Genomic DNA, 26220 nt, shown 5'->3' with positions numbered 1-26220 from the left:
TAACCTCATATTTTCCAAGACATTCATTTAAGGAAAAAGAAAAACATGAAGAAAACTCCTTGTAATAAGTGCTGTGAGGCACCTCAGCTCCTCAAAAAGCAACTTGAAGTCCCAGAGGGAAGAAAGCCATGGCTTCTGTATAGCTAGAGAAAAAGCACCCATTAGGCTAGGTGAGCGCAGCCAAGAAGGTATTGCTGCCACCGTGTGGCAACAGTTGTTATATTACCTCTGTCCAGCCCCGGAAGGACTTAGGGATGAAAGGCTGAGGAAAATACATATTGACTGGTTTCCATATTAGCAGTCCTGAGACAGAAAATTAATGAAGACAGCACACTTGGCCAAAATGTTATCAGATTGGTTCTCCTGTCTGCATTCTTCTCATCTCTCAGACCACTCACCCTCCTCCCAGCCCTCTTTAACATCAGGAACTAAATGTGGACTAGACCTTGCAGCATGACAGTCATCCCTGTGGTAGCAAGGGTGGCAGCAGCTGACTGCCGACCTCCGACTCCCACCAGAGTGGGGAGTGATTTCGGAACCACAGCACCCATCTCTCTCTCTCTCTCTCTCTCTCTCTCTCTCTCTCTCTCTCTCTCTCTCTCACGCTCCTGGGACAGATCACATGTGTGAACCTTCTCGTCTCTTTGCCCCTACCTGAAGGGGGTGTAAGCAGTGGCTACCTGAAGGGGGCGTAAGCAGTGGCTACCACCCTTGGTCATTTTCCACATCCCTTCAAGCTAGTTAGCTTAACCCCCGGTCCTGTGTCCCAGTTAACACCAATGTACAGAAAATGTCTTTATTCATAATCTAAGTGGAAGATGAACTACCCCCTTTTCAATAGTATTATGGCCATATGATTGCGGTCCTGTGTGATCTCCACCAAAAACTCTACCTAGAGATCTCTAGGCTGGATGGTGGCTCCAAGGAGGCACAGTCATAGCATAGTGGCTCTAGGGGTGCACACCACAGCTTCCCATGGTTGGTCCCTCCAGATTCGGACTCTATGTGCCTGTGCCTGTGTCTATGCCGGTCAGCAGCAGCATCTTCTTCTTCCCTCACAGATGTGCCCCTTTTCCTTCTGCATGTCCCACTGCAGGAAAGTGGAAGGTTGGAGGACCAATGTACAGGAGCAGGGGTGACTGTGTATATCTGGTCTAGTGTAATCCCTGGGTATGATTCTAGGAAGTTTGTCAACCTTAAAATAACTTACTTCCCCATCACTAATTCACGAGTTCTACAGACTGAACACAAAGTGCAAAAAAGAAGGTAGTGAATTCATCAATCACAGAAAAGGGCTATATTAAGCTTACTGTACAGCTCAAACTGATATTTACCTAAGCACCTTCCCCAGACAGCTATAAAAATAACTGTTGCCATCACAAAGAGAAAGAAAAGGACCTAACTGTTCTGGTTAAAAGGTGATGAGGGGCCAGGTGTGGTGGCTCGCAACAGTAATTCCAGCACTATGGGAGGCGGAGGTAGGCAGATCACCTGAGGTCAGGAGTTCAAGACCAGCCTAGCCAACATGGTGAAACCCCATCTCCACTAAAAAATACAAAAGTTAGTTGGGCATGGTGGCACATGCCTGTCATCCCAGCTACTTGGGAGACGGAGGCAGAAGAACTGTTTGAACCTGGGAGGCGGAGGTTGCAGTGAGCTGAGATTGCGCCACTGCACTCTGGCCTGGCCAAAAGAGTGAGACTCCATCTCAACAAAAAAAGGAAAAGAAAAAGAAAAAGAAAAAAAAACAGACGATAAGGAGAAATTGTCTAAAGAAGGGAAAGAGATGGAAATAAACAAAATGAAACATACTAAATACTCACTACATGATCTGGAGCAGAGGATAGAATCACCTGCACATCACAAACCTGTACATTCTGAGGAGAAGTATTTACAAACTAACCCATTCCCAAGTGGGGCTGCTTAGCCACATGCAATATGTAGCGTCATGGGAATTCATCCCGATCATGGCCTCCCAGGTCTTGTGAGCACCACCATCTTGTTCTGGCCCCTCGTGTACAGTGAGACACAGATAGATATATGAAATTTCTAGAATAAAATCTGGAAAGAGCCACGTCAAACTGTGACAGTGGTTACCTTGGGGAATGGAGGTGGGGAAAACAAGAATAGAGAGAGATGATTAATGGGACCATTAACCTATTGCATCTTTTTTTTTTGTTTGCAAAGAGAATGTATTCATTTATCAATTATGTGATTTTTAAAATACATTAAAGATATTACAAAATCCAGTAGAAGGAGTACGGATGTAAGTTGCACTACTTGGCCTACCTGGGTCCCAGCTCTGTCTGTATCTTACTGGTGGGTCTAGCTTTGGACAAGACACTAAAATTTTTGAGCCTCCATTTCCTCATCTGTAAAATGCAGGCATTAATATGTAACTCACAGGGTTGCTGTGTTGATTGAGACTGTAATAGGAAGCAACTGAAATATAGTTGGTCCTCAATAAATGCTTAAGAAAAGAGAGATCGTGGCTGGACACAGTGGTTCACGCCTGTAATCCCAGCACTTTGGGAGGCCGAGGTGGGTGGATCCCCTGAGGCTGGGAGTTCGAAACCAGCCTGACCAACATGGTGAAACCCTGTCTCTACTAAAAATACAAAATTAGCCAGGCATGGTGGCACATGCTTGTAATCCCAGCTGCTTGGGAGGCTGAGGCACGAGAATCACTTGAACCCAGGAGGCGGAGGTTGCAGTGGGCCAAAATGGCACCATTGCACTCCAGTCTGGGCAACAAGAACGAAACTCCGTCTCAAAAAAAAAAAAAGAAAGAAAGAAAGAAAAAGAAAAAGAAAGAAAAGAGAGTTCATTACCCAGATCAGAGGTGATGAAGGCTTATGAAGATGGTGGTAAAGAAGATGAAAAAGAAGATAAAGATGGGAGAGATATTTCAGAGACATGACAGAAATGAAGGCGATTTGCCAACAAAGCCAAGGCTTAGGACCCTGCACCCCCTTGCTATGCCAAGGTGACCTTTGTGCCTCTTTGCTCCTTCCAAGCTGCTAGAATGTTGCTGTTGTGTGAGAATATGAAGGGGGATGAGAAAAAAGAATGGAATGGAATGAATTCAAGACCAAATAAAGTCCGTGGTGAGACTTTTAAATATTTATATTCGGCAATGGCAATTTTGTAAAAGAATTTGCAATGCCCCTACTTTCTGTAAATGAGTGGGTACCCCCATCCTGGGGATATCCTCATCCTAATACCTCCCATTAGGACAGCCTGTCTCTCCCTGTATCTCCCTCTAAGTCATTCTTGGTGGAGATGATATCATCTTCAAGAAGACAAAAATTGTTCTGGGGAAACAAAAAACTCTTCCTATGTTAACATGTGAGGTACCGATACAGAGAACACACGCAGATAAACAGTATGTTTGTGGTATTGAATTTTGTGGGGAGGATATCAGAAAAAAAATCTAAAAAGATTCTTTAGAGAGGTGACAAAGAAAAACAGTCAAGAAACTGTAGTCTATATACCCGAAGCACCTTTGGGGCAGGGATTCTGAATTCACATTGACTGTGGAATTCTCCATTGGGAGTGTCTCCATTGTGGAATGTCGCCATTGGGAGCATTCAGTAGGCTTAAATGATTAACAATGTGAGCTCGCTTACTTGGAAGTCAGTTAGGTAGTGTGATGTGGCCAGTCTCGGTCCTCCCTTAAAAGAGAGCACCTTCTGGAAGCTCCCCAAGAGTCTCCAATAGGCCTCCCCTCCACTATTGTCCCATTTGCCTGACTTGAGCGAGGTGCCTTTTCCAGAATCAGTCACAAGCAAGGGATTGGAATACCCGAGACCTTCAGGACCTGGATCTGGAAGTGTTGGCTTCCCCTGAGGCACAGACGCCGCCCAGGGGCAGGGGAGTGGCAGGGACCCAAATAAAATGACGGTTCTATAAAGAAGGAAAAAGGAATGAACGGACATTGGTCTTGGTGGGACAGACAATGGTGTCCACGTAATTACTGACTCAAATGTTCCCAAACAGTTTTGTTAAGAGAAACAGGCTTCTACCTTGTTACTGTTTGGACGAACGGAGGCAAGATGGTGCACTTCCGGGTTCTTCTTCACGACCAACTCTTCCCGCCCGTGCAAAAATGCAGCCGGCGCCCAGGGAGGGTGCAGACCAACTGGGCATGCGCCAGGTGACGTCAATCTGAAGAGACCAAGATTTACCTGGTCGCACCTGGGGAACGCCCCTGACACGCCCATGCCCCACCTATTGCCCTCCCACTCCTAGAAAAGCCGCTCTCCGCCATTGAGCCACGGGGCCTTCTTGCAGCTCCACTCCTGTCGGGATGTCGGGACTGTGGGAAGTCTGTCCGAGAGCCCCACCGCGGGGGACTCCGCCGGCCTCCTTTGCCGGAGGCCGACAGACTTCTCCCGCACACCTTAGGTTACCAAAATAAACGTGCAGTTTTGCGCCTGACCTTTGCCTACTTGCTGGTTCTTTTGTGCTCGCTCTGGTGGTCTTAGAAAAACAAGACAGTTACCTCCATATTTTACTAGCTTTTTACAGAGCAAACAAATTTTACAGTTGTAAGTTTGGTCACATTTATTTTGGCTAGCTATTAATTTACACACATGAACAATAGTTGAATCTTTTCATGTCATATGCACATTTTACAGTATATTGTGGTCTCTTATTTAAGCAATGTGAGAGATGAAAGAGAGAGCACGCGTGTGTGTGTCTTAGAATTTTTCTGGGGGCAGGAATAGTAGGTTAAAAAGGGAACATGGATCTGAGAACCTGGGGACCAAGGCTATTGCCTTGGCTTTACTGAGTTAAGTGGGTGACACCAGGCAAGTTAAGTTGGTGACACTCAGTCTTCTGAGCTTTGATTTTCTCACTTCTTATGAAATAAAGAAAAGATTATCAACGTCTCCGCCATCTCCCAGATACTATGTTTTGGAATTTGCTTTTTTAAAAACTATATTATAGATTATAGAGATTTGTAAGGTTTTACCTATATTGTTGCTTTGGCTAAATATTTGGAGCTTATTAGTAATTATTTCTGATATTTTGAACAGAAGCAAGCTCTCAATTATAGTATTGTTTTGATGGAAATATATAACCTATTTAACTATAAAACCTTGCCACATCACAGTTTCCAAGAAGAAATATTTGCACCATTAGATGAAACCTGCTGTATTCAGTTTTAAATGAAACATTCAATCTTTTGGCAGGATGGATGGATGGATGGATGGATGGATGGATGGATGGATGGATGGACACACAGATATCTGAATGAATACGTGTTCTTGCTGTCTGATCTTAGGTATAATTCACAGGTGACACCGAGGAAATTAAGTGGCAGGTGTATGTCATTCAGCAATTAGGAACGGTTGGACATTGTCCCTGTTCTAATAATAGGTCTATGGATGGTCTGCAGCTTGAGTCCACATCAGCAGCACATTCTATTTGTCAGCTTCCCAAAGGACATTCTGGCATTTTCATTAGATTCTGCTTTCTTTCTATTAACACATCTGAACAGAATGTGCCCTTGCAAAGGGAGGCCAGTGACAGTATTTAAGTCTGTAATGTCAAAGAAAATCTCCAATGGTAGATACACTTCCCTGGTCTCTTTTCCCTTAAGTATGAGATTTATATACCTAATGAGTCAGAGTGTGTTTTCTTTCTATGCAGTATCCCATATCCAAATAAATAATGAAATAAATACACGAGCACAAACACCACATGTACCTTCTGCCATTTACTGAGTCAGTAAGATTTTGACATTAGTAAGAGCAGCAATGAATTATGAATGTTTCTAAGAGAAATTTTTAATCCAGGAGGACTTTTTAAAAGGTACTTTTCGATTCTGGCCTAATAGATTAGTATAATCAAATAGCTGTTGTTTAAATTATTTAGTTATTCCCTACTAATATATAAAGCCCAACTGACAAAAACCAATTCTAATAACGCAGGCTGAGAAACTCCACTGTCTGCGCTTCTTCATACTCCCCATTCAGTGGAAGATCTACACTGTCAACACCACATTGTGATTGTTGCTTTAGCTGCCACTTCCTGCAGCTGCCATCTGGCTGATTAGAAGTGGGGAAGGCCTATGGTGACAAGCCCTCGGGGCATTTTTCCAACCCTTTAGGAAACAGAAGGAAACGCTTGGGACTCTAATTACAGACTAATAAATAGTTCAAGCAGCCTTAAAAAGAAGAGGTTATGGGCCTGAAAGGAGTTGATCCCTTCGTCTACCATATTCCACATTCTCTTTTAGTGTCCCTTTTTCATTTTAGAAGGTTCCCTATTCTTTTATTTTTTGTCTATCCTTTTTTTGTTTTTTTTTAAATGGAATCTCACTCTGTCGCCCAGGCTGGGGTATGGTGGCACAATCTCAGCTCACTGCAACCTCCACCTCCCAGGTTCAAGCGATTCTCCTGCCTCAGCCTCCTGAGAAGCTGGGATTACAGGCATGTGCTACCGTGCCCGGGTAATTTTTGTATTTTTAGTAGAGATGGGGTTTCACCATGTTGGCCAGGATGGTGTCGAATCCCTGACCTCAGGTGATCTGCCTGCCTCAGCCTCCCGAAGTGCTGGGGTTGGCCCTTTCTTTCTTTCTTTCTTTTTTAAATTACAAATCTGAATGGCCAGCCCATGGCCCCATTGTTAAGAACCAAACATTTCTGCTCTGCATCACGCCTATGACCCTATCCGATGATTCAATGAGTGTCTCTATTATGCACCAGGTGTGGAACTAAATGATGGGAATTCAAAGACAAAGAAAAATCTTGCCTTGAAAGTACTTAAAATATAATCAATCCAATACCCTTCACTGTCTTTATTTGTCTGTGTTTCCCTCTCTCTTTCTCTGCCACTTGTTTATTTTTGCTCCATGTAGCCCAGAAGTTAAGAATACATGCTCTGCTCTTAAATGGGACTTGAATCTCAGTTCCACCTTCCATCCCCACACCTCCAGAGTTCTTGTCCTATTCATATGTTCAGTAACTTACTCATAGTCACACAGCTTTTAAGAGGTGGAACCAGAAAGGGACAGAGCCATGATCCAAAGCCAAGCAGTCTGACTTCTGATTCCATGCACCAAACCACAGTGCTTGGTAAAACTTGGGGAAAATAGTTCAACATCTGTATCAAATGAAAGGTTAATGTTAAAACCTTTTCTGCTTTTCCAAAATACACATGCTATTTTTCACATAAAAATATATAATGTAAAGTTCTTTCCAGGTTCTTACTATATATATACACACACATATATACACACACACATATATGTATATATATATTTTTAAGACAGTCTCACCGAGGCTGGAACGCAGCAGCGCAATCTCGGCTCCACCTTCACCTCCCCTATTCAAGCAATTCTCATGCCTCAGCCTCCCAAGTAGCTGGGATTACAGATATGCACCACCACGCCTGGCTAATTTTTGTGTTTTTAGTAGAGACAAGGTTTTGCCATGTTGACCAGGCTGGTCTCAAACTCCTGGCCTCAAGTGGTCCTCTTGCCTCGGCCTCCTAAAATGCTGGGATTACAGGTGTGAGCCACTGCGCCTAGCCTTAATATACATTTATATAATTATTTTAACAATTAAAAAATCCTATATACATGTAATTCATGTAGTCCAGGTATACATATATGTATAGCATACATATATGTATATATACAAATATATATTATATCATAGTATTTATTATTTGTATGTCTATAAATATATGTTTATATATTTAACCAACCTCCATTGTTGAGCATTTAGGTGGTTAACAATTTTCACTATTATAAATCACAGTGGCCATACTCCTGATAAACACAGGTATATCTATGTCTATTTATTTCTTCAGGATAAATACCTATAAGTAAAATGCCAAATCAAAGAATACTCACTTTCTAATACTTTTAAGAGCTGAAGCCCAAGCGCGCCTTGGGAAGCCTCAAGCCAACAGGATGTGAGAGCATCTGTTTCCACTACACTCTTGCCAATGCTGATAAAATTTTGTCAGACTGAGAAGTGAAAGCTTTTCAAATATCTGTTTCTATTGATTAATAGTTGAACATTTCTTTGTTAGGTGATAATCATTTGAATTCTTTTGCAAATTGCCTTTCCTGTTTCTTTTTCTAATGGAATTTTGAAATTTTTCTTATTGATTATAATATTTTCCTTATGTATTTATATTAACCTTTTGTCTGACACAGATGTTGAAATATTTTCCCCCAAGTTTTAATAAGCTTGGTAATGGAGAATTTTTTTGCCTACAAAAGTTATATGTGGCCGGACACGGTGGCTCACACCTGTGATCCCAGCACTTTGGGAGGCTGGGGTGGGCAGATCGCTTGAGCTCAGGAGTTCGAGACCAGCCTCAGTCACATGGTGAAACCCAGTCTCTACAAAAAAATACAAAAATCAGCTGGATGTGGTGGCCTGCACCTCTGGTCCCAGCTACTCCTTCTAGGGAGGCTGAGGTGGGAGGACCACTTAAGCCTGAGAGATGGAGGTTGCAGTGAATCATGATCCGCCGCTGCACTACAGCCTGGGTGACAGAGCGAGACCCCGTGTAGCAGGACGAGCCGCAGACAAAACTCCTCAGACACCGGGTTAAAGAAGGAAGGAGTTTTATTTGGCTGGGAACTTTGGCAGACTTGGGTCTTGAAAGCCAAGCTCTCTGAGTGAGCAATTCCTGTCCCTTTTATGGGCTTACAACTCTAAGGGGGTCCACGTGAGGGTGTCGAGCAAGCAGGAGGTACATGACTGGGGGCCGCATGCACTGGTAATCAGAACAGAACAGGACAGGACAGGGATTTTTCACGATGCTTTTCCATACAATGTCTGGAATCTATAGATAACGTAACCAGTTAGGTCAGGGGTCAATCTTTAACTACCAGGCCCAGGGCAGCAGGCTGTCTGCCTGTGGGTTTCATTTCTGCCTTTTAGTTTTTACTTCTTCTTTCTTTGGAGGCAGCAATTGGGCATAAGACAATATGAGGGGTGGTCTCCTCCCTTATCTGTACCCCTCCCAAAAAAAGAAAAAAATTATATGTGTGTGTACACAAAGCAGGATATTTCCCTGACCCCTCTGTGGGACTTGAGACAGGGGTGCATCGTTTACTCAGCCCACAGCTCTCAACTCCTCACAGGAGGGAGTGCACGAGCAAACGAGGGAGGCGGGGACTGGAGTGTACAAGGCCTGGAACTGGCCAGCCGCTTCGGCACCAGCAGGAGGGAGCTCTGTGCAGGCCCCATGGCAGCAGGGGGTGCCTGTGACACCCAGAGCCCCAGAGGGCGTGTTACAGTGCTCTTTTAGCTCTGCTGTCCTCCGACTGCTTAAGTGTTAACAGCTCGGTGAGGCCTTTGCCTCCTCGTGTGAGACGACTGCCCTCCGCCAGCGAGGGCAAAGGGCCAGTGTGACAGCCTTTTGTGTCCACACTTGTGGCTCCCAAGCTCTTGTCTGGCATCCAGGAAAAATGAGGTCACACGAACGAATTGAAGGATGGTAAATGCAGGGGATTTTATTGCCAAGGAAAGTGACTCTCAGAGGAAACTGGAGCTGAAAAGGGGATGGGGGATAGGTAATCTTCCCCTGATGTCCAGCTGTCTTTGGCGAGATTCTTCTCCAAATTATTCTCCAAAGCTCAAGCTGTCCCTCTGAAGTCAAGCTGCTTCTCTCCAACTTCCAGCCCTAGACCCCAACACCCAGCTGCTTCTCCTCTCTGCTGGCTGAGTCTGGAGTCTTCTATGCACAGGATAGGGGCAGGGTGGGCCATGGTAGTTTAGGGAAAGGCAGCATTCACATGGTAAAACAGGGATAGAAGTTCTCACTTTGGACCATGGGTTTCAGGCTTTTTGGCTTGAGGGTGTTTCATCAGGGGCCACATTTTTCTGCCTAGAATTTCTCTGCCCCCATCCCTATCATGCATAGAAATGGCATTCTCGATGCCAAGATTATACACGTAGTCACTTATATTGGGATTGTCGTGCAACCACCAGAAGCATGACTAACATCAATAGAGGGAAATAAGGCATTGTAACCCAGCCAGATAGAAATATGACTAAGTTGAAGTATTTCCACTTTTTAAATAATAATTTTATTTAATTTTTAATAACTGAAAAGATGGGGAAAAAGCAAACTATCCGACTAATCAAGAAATGATTCCACAGATCCTTATCTGGCAGCTCAGAGTAATTGAGTGACTTGGCCAGGGTCATGGTATTAATGGATGAAATGGATTTGAACCATGACCACCTGGCATCAGAGTCTAAGCTCTACATCATTTAACTTATCTGAAAAACTAAGTCCCTTATTCTATCCCCGCACCTCTTAGTTCATCCTCGCTCTATTCATGGCTTCTGGCTTAATCGCCTAGATGCTCTCCTTGTGGTCCCTTACTCTGGTCGGAGAAACTTTGACTTCACCTGTGAATGTCAGGCTCCTGCAGGTTCTTAGGAGCATTCTAGCCATTGGCAAGGTTGCCTTCCTTTGGGCTTTTTGAGTTGCTGTCTTTGGTGGTGAACCAGTGCATTGGCTCCTGACTGCTACCTACTTTTCAGGGCTCAGTGCAAAATGACAATGTGGGGCCCCTTTTTCGAAAACCAAGAGAAAGGATTTTTCTTTCTCCCCCTCACGGTTTCTCTATTGCCCCTTCCTGGTGGTATTTGCTATGTAATGCCACACGCCCATGGGCACAACAATACTGTGAGGTGAATGCAGAGCCTCAGAAGCAAGGGGTTGGCGTGGGGGGTGGGGGTGAGCATGCACATGAGACCACCATGGCCCACACTGGGGCAGGGGGTGGTTGCAGTGGGGGAACCTGGGACTGGGTGGGGGGTGAGAGGGGAGCCTGGAACTGGGTGGGTGGGTGGGTGGTGGGGGAGTCTGGGACTGGGTGGGTTGGGGGGGCAGTCTGAGACTAGGTGGAAGTAAGGGAGGAGACCACTCCTCATATTGTCTTATGCCCAGTTTCTGTCCCCAAAGAAAGAAGTAAAAACTAAAAGGCAGAAATGAAATCCACAGGCAGACAGCCCAGCGCCACACCCTGGGCCTAGTAGTTAAAGATCGACCCCTGACCTAATCAGTTATGTTATCTATAGATTACAGACATTGTATAGAAATGCACTGTGAAAATCCCTATCTTGTTTTGTTCCGATCTAATACCGGTGCATGCAGTCCCCAGTCACATACTCCCTGCTTGCTCAATCAATCACGACCCTCTCACACGCACCCCCTTAGAGTTGTGAGCCCTTAAAAGGGACAGGAATTGCTCACTTGGGAAGCTCGGCTCTTGAGACAGGAGTCTTGCTGATGCCCCTGGCCGAATAAACCCCTTCCTCTTTAACTCCGTGTCTGAGGAGTTTTGTCTGCCGCTCATCCTGCTACAGAAGAGTGATGGGGGAGTCTGGGACTGGGTGGGAGGGTGGGAGAGGAGTCTGGGACTGGGTGGGTGGGTGAGAGGGGAGCCTGGGACTAGGTAGGTGAATGGTGGGGGAGCCTGGGGGCCAGTGGGGAGTGAGGAGAGCCTGGGACTGGGTGGGTGGGTGGTGGGGGAGCCTGGGACTAGATGGGTGGTGGTTGGGGAGCCTGGGACTGGGTAGGTGGATAAGAGGGGAGAGCCTGGGACTGGGTGGGGGGAGGGGTGGGAAGAGAGCTTGCAGCCAGGGCCAGGAAAGGCAGGGAGGTGGCAGGAGGCTCCAAGCTCCCGGCTTCTGCTTCATCATCCCATTAGGACTTCACTTAAAACGCACCATGTATTCAAAGATAAATCAGAATTACAAGACAGCAACTGCAGACACTGGGAGTGCGGGGCCCCCTTCTGGGCTCAGAGGCTGTGTGCCAGCACTGGTCGCAGGCCTATGCAGCCGACCCTGCCCCAGCTCCTCTTTCTCCATTGGAGTGCCTCCTCCTTGAGCTCCAGTATGCCTGCACTGGGCTGTAATTAATTTCTTTCTTCCTCCTCTCCTCATCACCCCAGTCCACAGCCCACAGCCCACTACCCACAACCACTGAGCTGGCTGAGATAAGCACAAACAGCCACAAGGAAAGCCAAGAGGCCCTTCTGTGTGAGCTGGACTAGAGTCCCAGAGTGCATTCCACTTAATTTCCAGGATAAATTCTCTAGAACTGTTTTGAATACTATTCCTAGAACCAATTAGCCCAAACCTTTCATTTACATGCAACTCAAAGATGCAAAAACAAATAACTATGGTACTGTATTTTAATAGCTTAAACAGCTCTGTTTGTTTAGCTAAAACAGATGAATAGCTTTCCAAAAATACACAGAAGAGCACTTCCGGCCTGATGAATGCATAACAATGACAGCTGCGAAGTCACAAAGGAAGTACCAGTTAGGTGGCATTTGCTAACAAGTTGTATTTTAGGAGAGAAAGAAAAATGTTGTTAACATAATTAAAGTCAAAGCCAAAGTAGAAACCTTTTCCCATCTACTCGATTTTATAAATTAACAATTTGATTATCAGTTTGAAATATGATCTGGTTGCCACCAGCCAGGAACAGGGTAGAGCATTTCATAAAGGAAGGCTCTGTCTCAGAGGACTTGTTTGACTTTACATTTAAATAGAAATTATATATACAACATTATTCTATAATTGTGTGACTGTCACATTTGCTTTTGCTTTCATAAAGATATATGCTAACAATGAGATACAGGCCGGGCATAGTGGCTTACACTTGTAATCCCAGCACTTTGGGAGGCCAAGGTGGGTGGATCACATGAGGCCGGGAGTTCAAGACCAGCCTGGACAACATGGCAAAACCCCTTCTCTATTAAAAATACGAAAAAAAAAAAATTAGTCGGGCGTAGTGGCATGTGCCTGTAGTCCCAGCTGCTTGAGAGGCTGAGGCAGGAGAATCGCTTGAACCTGGAAGACAGAGGTTGCAGTGAGTTGAGATCACATCACTGCACTCCTGACATCACGTCACTTTTTTGAGTGAGACTCTGTTTAAAAAACAAACAAACAAAAAACAAAACCTATCGGCTACATATATATGCTTAGGAGCCACATTATTTAGAAATCAGAATTTCTACAAATAGGCAGGTGAGTTTCTCAATTCCAGTGAACAGTTAAAAGCTATGCTAAAAAATATAAAATCAATTTTCAAATATTTTTTAATTTTAAAATTATGTGCTGAAAATAAATGAAGGGTTTCATGAACTTTGAATTCATGCAAAGATTTTAAAATTTTATTTTGTTGTTTTACTTCTCATGTCTCATTCAAAGATGGCTTTTAAATTTTAACTTAGTTGATTTTCCATGCAAAGAGCCTAATCTTACCAAGGATAATTTTGAATTACATTGGTAACAATGTAAACCTGATAGCAAACATTTCTTGCTGTTAATACAGCTGTCGATTTGCAAATGAAAAGACTGATCTGAGAAATGGCCTGTTTCTGAATGACACTCGAAATGTTTACACACAAAATAAGTTTACACACACAATAAAGACCATTATCCATTTTGAAAGTGAGAGATAGTGTACTCCAGTTGAGAGAGAACTGAACTACATTATTCCAGCTCTAAGGACATTTTAATTTAATTTGGGAAGAGGAAGCAACGTTTGCAGCTAAAACAATGTTAATGATGGAAACCAGGGAAACAGAATCAACCTGCCCCGGCTTTATCTTAAGTCCTCTCCCCTTTTTCCAAATTGTCCCCTTCCTATCTTCTAATCTTCACCTAATTTATAAACCTTGAATTCTAATTTTAATTCCTTTCTTGATTAAACCCCTGAATAAAAATCAGCCCCTCCAACACACTGTCTCACAACCAAACATGTATTATTATTTAGCCTGCTTTGGTGTTAATTGACAAAACAAAACCCAAGACAAAAACACTGGGTTCTAAATTTTGTGCTGGTGAGAGTGAGTCGATGGTCAGTTTATAACACAGAGGGCCCAGCCACAGTCAAAACTGAATTAACTCTTTCGTGCTCTTTCAGTTATCCCTTTTTTCCCTACTTGACTGGTGCTCCCTTCCTCTTCCCCACAGCCCTCTCTACACCCTACTCCCATCCTTGCCCATCCTCTCCTTCGGAAGAGTTCTTACCTCCTTTTTCATTAATGCATCCATCATGCCCTACGTTGGTGATCCTCAAAATAGGCACATGTCGTATTATGGAAATCACTTCCCAGATCCTCACCATCCTTAGGGGCTTCTGCCGAAAACCATTCTCCCTGAGAAAGAATTTGTGTGGTTCAGGTGTCTTGCTGGTTCTCTGTTCCCATCTCCCTTTTCACAGGCACCCTTTCTTCACCAGAAAAAAAAGGAAGGCATCCATCTCATCTACCGGGACTTGCCACCATGGATTGCCTCAGGGCTTGTAATGATAACTAAATCCAGAAGAAAACGTTTAAATACTTGGAGTCCTACAGTTAAAGAAAATCAAACGTCAATTTCAATTTGTATACATATTTTTGTTTCAGAAATAGATTTAACATTTTTAAGCATAGAAAACACTAGGATAAAATTCTATTGGAGAATGAAATTGAAATATGATTTCAAAGAGTTTAAGGAAAAAGGATAGGATATAAAATTGCTCTCTCATGTCTACCTATGCCTTTCTTAACATTATGCTACCTAGCCTCCACTGAAACCATTAAAAATAATTTATCAATGTTATTTTAAAGCAAAAGGAGAAATTACCATCCTTTGCAATTGTGTAGATTTAAGTCGAATTTTTTAAATATCAATTTAAAAATGTTCAAGGAATACATAGCATTTAAAAATCCTCTTTGGGGACACACAAGCAAAACAGTTTGAAGCCCACTGCTCTACCTCATTCCAGTGCACACCTCTTCCCTCCCCAGCGTTGCCATCCATAAGGTTCTGCTTTCAGCTATGGTGCAGTAGTTGGGAGCACAGGCTTTTGAGTCAGGAGGACATAGGACCAGGACCAGGTGAGGCAAGCAAGGACCAAGGGTGCAAATCTTGAGACACTCATCTCCAGTTCAAGCTCACATCAACCCTGCACACACACGCACAGATCAGAGAGTTTGCCTCCCTAAGTGTTGCACTCTAGGTGCCCCTCTTGCCTCACCCCTCTTGCCTCACTTTCACTTATTACCCTGAGTGATCTCAGTAGATTATTTAGCTCCTGTGAGCCTCAGTGATCCCCTTAATAAAATGGAGGAAATAATACTATTGTCCAGAGCCGCAAGAGAGGATTAAAGTAGAGAGCATGCAGAGAACTTGGCCAAGTGCCCATCTGTGGTCGCCAGTCAATAAGTGGTTGCACTTTATTCTGACACCACGGAAGTGTCTGATAAACAACTCGTAATGAGACAGTGATCACTGGATGACTTAATGAATTATCTTTCCTAAAAAGGTTGATTTTAGGAGGCCTTTGGAGAGACAATATCTCTCTCTCGCTCTCACACACACATACATGCACACACATACACACACACACACACACACACACACACACACAGAGAGAACCAGAGCGGCCGACCAGTGAAGTCTGTAGGGGATAAAAGGTAATATATATTTTCTTTACCACCGTGAGGTTTTAGACTGACACCCCCATAATGAAGGACAAATTAACAAGATAAAAGTATAACCAATTGTATTTAGCCTAAGTTTTATGTGACATAGGAGCCTTCAGAAATAAAGACCCAATGACCTAGGAGACACTGTGTTTTTATGCTTAGGTTTGATGAAGAATTGACAGTGTGTAGAAATGTGATTGGACAAAAGGGTGTGATCTCATGGTAATAGACTGAAGGGGGAATCCCAGTAAGGCCTGTTTGTTTGGATTTTTCTCGGGCCGGGTATAGGGCAGGACCCTTCTGGAATGAGGATTTTGTGGCCCCCTGTCAGGCGAGGTAGGTCAGAGAATCCCCTATGACCAATGTTTCCGGGGAGAAGGCAGGAGAAGCCAGAGTGATCTTCTTGCTTCAGTAGTTTTCTCTATCGCCAAGGTGCCATATTTTGGGATATGTTCTGAGCCTTAACAGGGCTCTCCTCCTTTCCTCCTGTCTGTCTTCTGCTTACACTCCTATGTGCCCTCTCTGTGCTTGGGAACATCCCTGTCTTTCTTTCTTTCTTTCTTTCTTTCTTTTTTTTTTTGAGACGGAGTCTTGCTCTGTTGCCCAGGCTGGAGTGCAGTGGTCGGATCTCAGCTCACTGCAAGCTCCGCCTCCCGAGTTCACGCCATTCTCCTGCCTCAGCCTCCGGAGTAGCTGGGACTACAGGCGCCCGCCACCTCGCCCGGCTAGTTTTTTTTTTGTATTTTTTTAGTAGAGACGGGGGGTTTCACCGTGTTAGCCAGGATGGTCTCGATCTCCTGACCTCGTGATCCGCCCGTCTCGGCCTCCCAAAGTGCTGGGATTACAGGCTCGAGCCACCGCCCCCGGCCCCTTGTCTTTCAAAGCAAACTCGAAAAGGGCAGGAACCTTGCCTTTCCTTTGCAATTAGTGTAGACATAGCACTCAGTCTGCATAATACTTTAGTGTAACCATATACAATATAACCTAACAGCATGGTCTCCAAAAGGCACTATTATGGAAATAACTAACATGTGCAGAAAGGGTTGGCCTCCATGTGGGTGCATCGAATAATTCTGTAAAAAGCCTAGTGAAGATTTAATAATCTCCTTTCCTGCCCAACTGTTAGCATCTGCCGGTAGAACCTGGACCCACCCTCAAGCTTCCAGTTACCAAACACTGAGTGTGGATCAGGCAGGACGACCTACAGGATGCAGCGCTGAGGGAACCCAGTGCTTGCCTGCAATTACCTTAAAATTAAGAGGATATATTTAATTTCTTCTCTTGGCTCTTTATTTTCTCTTTTCTAGCTTCACAACACCAAAACTGGTATTCTCATTTGTTTGTTTCTTGTTTGGTTTTACATGTCCAGGGTCACAGGGATACCAAGTGTTCATTCAACACTGCTGTGTAAGGGAATTTTATTCATTCATTATCCACTAGCAAATATTTTTGAGTGCCTAGTCTATGTCAAGCAACTGTTGTAGGTGCTAAGGACATAGCAGAAACAACAACAACAGAAAAAAGAAAAGAAAAGAAAAGAAACCCTGCTGTTAAGATGGGGTGAAGGAGGTGTCTCTTTTTAATAAATTAAAACTGCAACTGGATGTGGTGGCTCATGCCAGCACTTTGGGAGGCCAAGGCGAATGGATTGCTCAAGTCCAGAAGGTACAGACAAGCCAGGGCAACATGGTGAAACCCCGTCTCCATAGAAAACACAAAAAATTAACCAAATGTGGTGGAGCACACCTACAGTCCCAGCTACTCGGGAGTCTGAGATGGGATGATGGCCTGAGTCTGGGAGGCTGAGGTGGTAGTGAGCCATGGTCATGCCACTGCACTTTAGCCTGGGTAACAGAGTGAGACCCCATCTCAAAAAAAATAATAATAATTAATTAATACCTAAACTCTCAAGGCTTAAGCAGACAGAGAGAGCCCGGTCTCTCTTCTGAGCCACCTGCTCCTTAGGCTTCTCTCACTTCAATTACTTCTGCCATCATTTTCCTTGGGCCCCAGAGATGGGCCAGACCCCCCCTTAACTATGTACTGCACATTGAGGCCAGGAGGCCAAAGCTGCTAGCTCCGTGATTTTATAAATAAAGTTTGACTGGAACCCAGCCACACTCATTCATTTACGTGTCATCTGTGGCTGCTTTCCCACTACAACAGCAGAGTTGAATAGTGGCCACAGAGACCATATGGCCTGCAAAATCTAAAACACTGAAAATATTTACTATCTGATCCTTTAAGGAAAAATAACAAAAGACTCCTGGTCTAGAAGCCTAATCCAAGCCTGCACCTGCCCTGAGCTCCTCAGTGTATCTGAAAAAGGCTTAAACTTTCAGAAAGATCCTACTAAATATACACAGAAAACAAAAATGGAAATGAATGCAGAGAAGAAAATAAGCACACAAGCATTCCGAGCCTGTGCTTTGGTATCTGACCCCGTCACGGCTGACTCAGCACGGTTCACTGCTCGTGTCTTCAGTTCCCATCTTCTAATCCAGCCCCAACGGCAAACCCAGAACTGCAGATTCCTTCTCCGGCTCCCAGCCTGTTCTGTGTGGAGATCATCATCTCATGGTCCAACACTGGGGAACTACCTCCAGGACATCTTGATATCCTCAGGTCAGAACCTTGGCACACTCCCATTCCACAGTCCTCCTGGGACTCTTTTTTAAAAACGATTTTTTTTTTAAGAGCGGTTTTAAATTCACAGCAAAATTGAGAGAAATGTACAGAGATTTCCCATTTATCCACTACTCCCACACATGCATAACCTCCCCCAGTATCAACCAGAGTGGTACATTTGTTACAACTGATGAGCCTACATTGACACGTCATTATCCAAAATCCATAGTTTACATTAGGGTTCACTCTTGGTGCTGTACATTCTGTGAGTATGGACAAATGTAAAATGACATATATCCACCATTTGTTGTCTGTTGTTGTTGTTTTGAGTTGGGGTCTTGCTCTGTTGCCCAAGCTGGAGTGCAGTGGTGCAATCATGGCTCTCTGCAGCCTCGAACTCCTGGGCTCAAGCAGTCCTCCCACCTCAGCCTCCTGAGTGTCTGGGACTACAGGCATGCAACATCGGGCCCACCTAAGTTTCTTGTTGTTTGTTTTTTGTTTTGTACAGACAGGGTCTGACTATGTTTCCCAAGCTAGTCTCTAACTCCTGGCTCCAAGCAATACTCCTGACTCAGCTTCCTGAAGTGCTAGGATTATAGGCATGAACCTGTGCCTGGCCTGTATCCACCATGATAGTATAATATAGAATCGTTTCACTGCCCTTAAAATCTGTGCTGCACCCATTCATCCCTCTCACCACCCAGTCCCTGGTAACCACTGATCTTTTTAGTGTCTCCATAGTTTTGCCTTTTCCAGAATGTCATGTAGTTGGAATCACACAGTATGTAGACTTTTCAGATTAGCTTCTTTCCCTCAGTAATATGCATTTAAGTTTCCTCCGTGTCTGTTCATGGCTTGAGTAAAATGTTAAGCCTGAGTAAAATTTGGTTGTCTGGATGAACCACAGTTTGTTTATCCATTCACCTACTGACAAATGCCTTGATTGCTTCCAAATTTTGGCAATTGTAAGTAAAGCTGCCATACATATCTGTGCATATGTTTCTGTATGGACATAAGAATCCAATTCATTTGGGTAAAAGCCAAAGAGTACAATTTTGGATTATATGGTAAGAGTACATTTAGTTTTGTAAGAAACTGCCAAACTGTCTTCCAAATGGCTGTATCGTTTTGCATTCTCACCAGCAATGAGTGAGAGTTCCTGTTGCTCCACATCTTCATCAGCACTTGGTGCTGTCAGTGTCCTAGACTTTGACCATTTTCTTAGGTGTATAGTAGTCTCTCATCGTTGTGTTAATTTGCATTTTCAGAGTGACATATGATGTGGAGCATCTTTTCAAATGCTTAATTGCCATCTTTGTATCTTCTTTGATGAGGTGCCTGTTAAGGTCTTTGGTTACATTTTTTAAATCAAATTGTTTCTTTTATTGTTGAGGTTTAAAAGTTCTTTGTATATTTGGGACAACAGTCTTTTTTAGATACTTTTTCACAAACATTTTCACCTAGTCACTGGCTTATTTTTTTTTTACATTCGAAATGAAATTTCACTCTGTTGCCGAGCCTGGAGTGCAGTGGCGCAATCTCGACTTACTGCAATCTCGACTTACTGCAGTCTCTGCCTCCCAGGTGCAAGCGATTCTTGTCTCAGCACCACGAGTAGCTGGGATTACAGGCATGTGTCACCACGCCTGGCTGATTTTTGTATTTTTAGTAGAGATGGGTTTTCACCATGTTGGCCAGGCTGGTCTCGAACTCCTGACCTAAAGTGATCTGCCCACCTGCTCCTCCCAAAATGCTGGGATTACATACATGAGCACCACACCCAGCGCAGCTTTTCTTCTTATTCTCTTGCCATTGTCTTTTGCAGAGCAGAAATTTTTAATTTTAATAAAGTCCAACATACCAGATTTTTTTTTTTCCATGGCTCATGTCTTTGGTGTTACATCTAAAAGGTCATCTCCAAGATGGACATGGTGGTTCACACCTGTAATCTCACACTTTGGAAGGATCACTTTGGCCCAAGGGCTCAAGCGAGACCAGCCTGGGCAACATGGTGAAACCCCATCTCTACCAAAAAAAAAAAAAAAAAAAAAAAAGCTAGCCAGGCATGGTGGTGTACGCCTGTAGTTTCAGCTGCTTGGGAGGCTGAGGTGGGAGGATCACTTCAGCCCAGGAAGTTGAGGCTAAAGTGAGCTGTGATCTCTCCACTGCACTCTAACCTGGGTGACAAAGCAAGACCCTGTCTCAAAAATGAAAACAAAAATAGCAAGTCATTGCCAAACCCAAGATCAGCTAGATTTTCTTCTGTTATCTTCTAGGAGTTTTCTAGTTTTGCATTTTACATGTAGGTCTGTGATCCATTTTGAGTTAATTTTTGTGAGGAGTATAAGGTTTGTGTTTAGATTCATTTTTTTACATGAAGATGTCCAATGTTCCAGCATCATTGCTAAAAAGATGATCTTTCTTCCATTATTTTGCCTCTGCTCTTTTGTCAAAGATCAGTTGACTATATTTATGTGGGTCTATTTCTGGACTCACTATTCTGTCCCATTGATATATTTGTTTATTCTTCTACCAATATCACATTGTCTTAATTACTGTAGCTTTACAGTAAGTTTTGAAATTGGCTAGTGTCTGTCCTCCAACTTTGTTCTTCTCCTTCAATATCGCATTGGCTTTTCTGGGTCTTTTGCTCTCCGTATAACCTTTGGAATCAATCTGTTGACATGCACAAGATAACTTGCTGAGCCTCCTGGAACTCTTTCTCTCTGATATTTTCTATAAATATCAAGTACAGCAGTTTCTTCTCCAATGACTGACCCAATCAATGACCTCACCCTCCATGAAAGGGCCATATCCTGAGTACAAAACCAATAGTATTAAAATTCCTGATAAAGATAATATCCCAGTGAAAGAGTCACCTTCATGTAGTAGTAGTTGGTTCTGTCACATTCCAGTTTCAGAAACCCCATCTCTTAGGCTAGAAATTATCTGAGGAAATCAAACCTATTGGTGGACAATAATCTGAGAACTACATGAAAAACGTCCAAACATAAGTGTAGGTATAAATGCAGTCGCTGAGGGCTCTGGAATGAAAGAATGATCAGAGGAGTGGAAAGAAGAGGCAGGGAAGGCTTCTTTGAAGGGGTGGAACTTGAACAAATGTGGGATAGGAACGGACAAGGAATGTCTGTATCACTGAGAAACTCTGCTATGACTGTGCTGCTCTCCATTTCCCCCTCTACATGATTTCTTCCCTTTTCAACTGTCTCAATAGCCATGGCCACTGCAGCAGGTGGCTAGGGGCCTGGTCACAGCAGAAGTATTAATGGCTGTGTTTACTGAAAACAAAACAATAGGAGAGCGCGGAGAGCATCAAGAATAGCTAATGGATGCCGGGCTGAGTACCTGGGGGATGGGTTGATCTGTGCAGCAAACCACCATGGCACTTACTTACTTACGTAACAAACCTGCATATCCTGTACCTGTACCCCGGAACTTAAAATAAAAGTTGAAGAAAACAACAACAAAAGAAGATTTTAAGAGATCGTAGTGCTATGGAGATAATTAGGGCTTTGATAATCAAAAGTAAAATGGAGTTTGCTCAAAAAAATCACCCTTTCATTCTCATTTTATTAGTAAAACACCCACTAAAAATGGAGGAAGTAACTATAAGAGGCTTTCTCTTATCTAGGCAAGATGAATTTTTATAATTGTAAGGTAGCTGCCAACAGAAACTGATTTCCTCAAAAAGTACAAGATTTCCCCATTATTGCACACTTCCCCCCACCCAATAACTGGTTTTTAATTCAATGATTTTCCTTCATCACACAGTCATGGAATAAATATTCTTTTCCTTATAAATTAAGTGGATGTAGACTTTGATGTAAGATAATAATGAGGAGAATTATTAATAAAGACAAGATTAAGCTTAATCATTTGCCTTTGGATTTTTATCTTCCACCCTATATTAGTATTTCTAAGAAGAAGCAGATGAGGTCAAAAATATGACTAACATTTACTTTACTTCAAAGAAAAGGATATTCTTTGTTTCTGTGGAATTGTTGGGCCCCTGTTCAGCATTAATTTCATTCTAATGGACACTCTTTCCTGTCTTGCAAATTACATTTGAATTCCATGTTTTACTTTGATACATTTCCAAAGGAATATTCAGACAAATTGTGTTTTCTCTTTTAAATGTAATATTAAGATCCCATCCTATGCCACTCCTCTAGGTGCCTTGTTAAAATTTTTTAAAAGTCATAAATTTTCTTCTATCTGTGGAGGTTTGTTGGGGTAGAGGAGGTTGGAACAAGATGAAGGGGCTGCGTTCACTGGAGAATTGTTCCAGGATGAAAAAGCTCCCAGGAATATATAATGTGCTTCAGAAGAATTAAGGAGGAAAAAGCAAAGGTTGGAAGGAATCTGATCTTGTGGGTGGCAGACGCACAGGAGAGACTGCTCATGCATGACATGTTTCAGATCTTTTGACACAGTCATGCAAGCAACAGAAAGTTATATGGTTTTTAGTCTTCTAGGTAGCAGTGAAATGAGAACGTGGGTGGATCCGGAAAAAAATGAATTTCTCCTTATTTTTTATTTAAATGACTTTTGAGCTAGTTCTAGACTGTGGAACAGTTGATAAACCACCCAGTTTATACACACTCATACCACCCTACTCCTCCACAGTCACATCAAAGTTGTCCGCAGACCTTCCCTAGCCAAATCATCATTTGCTCAAATTGCACTGACGCAATTTGACTGATACATGTGGTCATCGTGTTTATGCCCAGGAAAAATAGATGAAAGAACACACTATTTGCCTCTAATGAGAAAGTCAGACAGGGAGATTTAAAACGACACACAGAGCCAGAAGTCCACTGACAGGAGCAGGAAGTTAGGAACCTGGCACCTGACCCAGCTGGGGATTAGTGTACAGGGGCTAAGGAAACCTTCCCAGGAGAGGTAACAGCTGACTGGATTTTGCAAATGGACAGGAGTTGTTCAGGAAAGGGAAGGACATTTCGGGCATTCTCAACTATGCAATTCCCAGATGTAAGACATGGCATGGGAAAATTGTGTTTGGAAAAGAAAGTAGAGACAAACACAAAGAGTCTTGGAGGTTACAGTAATTTTGGAATTCATTCTGAGGTTGATGGGAAGCAATGACTAGGATATTTAAGAAGGGAGTTATATGATTTGCATTAACAGCATCGGTAAAGTCTGTCTTCTCCTCCCCAAATGACTTTAATCAGGGAAACCAACTAAGACAATGACAGGGCTGGAGAAGTGAGTGTGAGGACAAAGACACGCACATGATTCAAGAGATATTTATAAGAAAGGGGTGTACCAAATGGGCTGGATGTGGGTAGTGAGTGAAAGCTAAGGCAACCACATAGATGGTAGCACAATTCAGGGCTCAGGAATAGGGGGCTTCATAGAGGAGGAAGTAGGGTGGGGGACAATGGTGGGCACAGTTTAGATGAGATGAGTTCAATCAATGGAACTATCCCGGGGCAATTGGATCTGAAGCTCAGAAGACAAGAAGGGTAGAAAGATATATTTGGGTGCCATCCAGGGGATAGGAGCAGTCACTTTTGGGGATGAGACGGTCAAGGAGAGATATGGAGCCCACAATATTTACATGGAGATATGGAGAGAAGACTGAGAAGGGCAGATGGGTGGAAATAAACCATGAAAGCCATGTAAAAGCCAAGGAGAGAAATGTGCTTTAGAAATAGAGTGATCTGCCATAGAAAAGTAATCAGATCAAGCTGAAAAAGGGACTTGGCTTTTGTAAGCATGACATCCTTGCAGATCTTGGCAGAGCAGTTTTAGTGGAGTGGTCAGGGTAGAACCCAGACCTCAAAGACCGAAGACCAAATGGAGATGGGAAAGCAGAGAAAGGAATATCAACTCAAGAGGCAAAAAAGGCAAGTAGGAAGAAGGGACAAAAAACAGAAGGAGATCCAGGCCAAGGCAGGGTAGAGTGAGGTGGAGAGATTTGAGGTTTTCTTTAACAAGATACCATCTCTTTCTCTTTCGTGCCCACTGAGAACTCCAGCACTAATCTAATCTGATTCTCAGGTAAAGTTAAAAAAAAATAAAGAAATAACAGTGTGTATTGTCTAGGAATCAGTACACATGGAATGCTTACTGCATGTCGAAAGCTTTATGTATTTTTTTCCTTTTGTCATCCCAGCAGCTCTACCCCATGGACGTTTTTGTATTGTCTCGCTTTGAACTTCTGAGGATACTAAGTCAAGAAGGTTCACTGATTTGCCCAAAGGCCCACTGTAGGTAATTTGGTTCCAGGTCTTCCTGAATCTAAGGCACTGATGCCCTGGTAGTGAGAGAGAAGGCCAGTCACTCTCTAGCAATTTCGCCCCCAGGGATCTGTTTCCTTATATGTGAAATGAAAGCATTGGGTTGGGAGGTCACAGTGAGGTACTTGTTTACTCTCTTTGGTGCACCTTGCAGTCAAGACTCAAGAGTTCTATTGAAGAAGCAAACCATTTGGCAAACAAACCATGTGAAAATCCATCTATTTTATTTTGCCACTCCGGCTTCCATCTGCATACCTGAGCACACAATTCTATTATTTTCAAACTCTATTTTAGGTGTAGGAGGAATTGAGGTGGTTTTAGCACCGTAAGTGGCTAGCTCAGCATGCCGAAGGCCCATTACACTAAACACAAATGCCTTTGTTAGGCAGTTTCAGAAGAGTTTTTCTGGGAAGGGTTTTGTTTTGTTTTGTTTGTTTTGTTGTTTGAAACAGGGTGTCACTCTGTCACCCAGGCTGGGGGGCATTACTGCAGCCTTGACCTCCTGGGCTCAGGTAATCCTCCCACCTAAGCCTCCGTGTAGCTGTAACCACAGGTGTGCACCATGACACCTGTGGCTAATTTTTTTTTTTTTTTTGTAAAGACAGGGGATGCGTGTGTGGGGGGTCTCACCATGTTGCCCAGGCTAATCTCAAACTCCTGGGCTCAAGCAGTCCCCCCACCTCAGTCTCCCAAAGTGCTGGGATTATAGGCATGAGCCACCATGCCTGGTTGGGAATCTTTTTTTCTTCACTTTATATCAGGTTTCTTTATATGTATATTTAGATTTTAACTTTTCGTGGATATGTGATATACATTTACAATAGTGAACACATCCTAAGCATTCAGCATGAAAGATTTTCACAAGGTGAACACACTGTTGTAACCAGCACTCAAATGGTTGACTGTTTTTGAAAATTATTTGTTCTTTGTTCCCACAGTTATAAAGCTTGCTTGATAATTCAACTCTCTACCTCACAGTGAATGTAGAAGGGCTAGCTAATTATAGCTTTAAATGTAAAACACTTTGACAAACTTGAAGTAGGTAGAGAGCTACTTAAATTGATTATCATGTCACATGGTTTCTACTTAAATTATTTCACCTGAGAGAATGTCAAACTGTCCTCATTAGCAGATCATGAAAGAAATGTGTTGGAAATTCGCTTTAATGGAGACTTGCGAATTTTTTAAACTACTGGCGGCTCATTACCTGAAATATTCCTGTTTAAGTTCTCTGAGTCAGACTCCTTCTTTTCCCATGCCTTTCTCTGTATTCCCTTTTCTATAACAATGGGAAACTTTGCATTTGAAAATAATAGTGGTCCCTAAAACCTCCATGTATTATGAGTTCGTCATATATTGGCTGCCACTGATGTCCAGCCACAAGTCTTAGATTTCAGGTGTTAATCATGTTTTATGCAAAGTCACATTCAGATTCTAACCATCGCCAAGCATGGACAACCTTTCAGAGTCCGATATTCTTATATGTCATTTCTAGTCTGGAGGAGCATGGTTTGAAACAGCTAAAGTATCCTCTTCTCAGGGTAGAGGGAAGGAAGCAGGAAAGCAACTGATGTGTTTTGAGTACTCTATTTCCACTACCTTATTGGACAATAGTGGGGACAGTGGAAGATCCCTCTGTGACAATGATTCTGATGGCGAAATCTAGAGTCTCAGAGTGAACATCAAGAAGAAAGGTTCATTAAACTGTGCAATATTTTCATCCAAAAAAGTCAACAGCAAATCAGACATTGTGGGAGAAAGATGTGAAATGCTGGGGTTCAGAAAAATGATACCTGAGAATATAGCACTTTGACATGCTGAGCTAAACAA

The sequence above is a fragment of the Piliocolobus tephrosceles genome, chromosome 5 (genome assembly GCF_002776525.5).
Source record: "Piliocolobus tephrosceles isolate RC106 chromosome 5, ASM277652v3, whole genome shotgun sequence".
Taxonomy (NCBI): domain Eukaryota; kingdom Metazoa; phylum Chordata; class Mammalia; order Primates; family Cercopithecidae; genus Piliocolobus; species Piliocolobus tephrosceles.
This window is presented reverse-complemented; position numbering follows the sequence as displayed.